Genomic DNA, 976 nt, shown 5'->3' with positions numbered 1-976 from the left:
TAAACACAGCCGGACTTTCAGACTCAGGGGCAGAGGCTTGACACCTTTCCGATGGGATTGCGCCATCCCTATTAGGAGTGCTTGCAAATCTCTCTTAAGCTCCTGGCTTTGAGCGCCAAGGCTGGCTTTCACTTATACCATCCTTTGCTATCAAGGGGGATGTAATTAGTCCAAAGGCAACTTGGCTCACTAAGCCAGCTCCCGTTCCTCCGATGCAGCAAAAAGAGTTCATTACCAGGGATTTGGGCAGCGAGCTGGAAACTCTTCAGCATTTGTTGCTGGCTGGCCTTGTCTCTCTTCTATCACTTTATAAGCTCAGATGATCCCTTGGTTGAGTCGAGATGCCAGAACACTCTGAGGCAACAGAAGTTCACACCACCGCAAGGCAAGATGAAAAGGCAGGCATCCCGTCTTTTGGCAGATATCACTCAGAGGAAATTACTTTGGGTGAATACAGTTCCCACCAGCCAGCTAGCCATGGGTACCAAAATCTGTGGATGCTCAAGTCCCATTAGATTCAATGGCATAGTTAAATGGCGTCCCTTATTTGAAATGGCAAAATCAAGCTTTGCTTTTAGAAATGAATATATATATATATATTTAAATATATATTTTCAAGCCATGAACGGTTGAATCTGTGGATAAAGAACCCGTGGATATGGAGGGATGGCTGCATAATCCTGATCAAGGCCTGGCATCCCCAAAACAGTTCTTGCAAAATTGTAAGAAAGGGGAAGATCCAGTGTAGGACCTTAGACAGCTTCCATGGAACCAACACTCCATTAACAAAAGTCCAAAACACACTGCAGAAATGATCCAGTTCAGGACTGTTTTAACTGCCCTGGCTCAGTGCTAGAGAATCCTGGGAATTGTAGTTTATTGTGGCATCAGAGCTCTTTGACAGAGAAGGCTAAATGACTCCTAAAACTACAATTCTCAGTATTCCCTAGCATTGAGCCAGGACAGTTGAAGCGGT

This window comes from Sceloporus undulatus, chromosome 7 (assembly GCF_019175285.1).
Source record: "Sceloporus undulatus isolate JIND9_A2432 ecotype Alabama chromosome 7, SceUnd_v1.1, whole genome shotgun sequence".
Lineage (NCBI taxonomy): Eukaryota > Metazoa > Chordata > Lepidosauria > Squamata > Phrynosomatidae > Sceloporus > Sceloporus undulatus.
The sequence above is the reverse complement of the archived record's forward strand: the minus strand, read 5'-3'. Positions refer to the sequence as shown.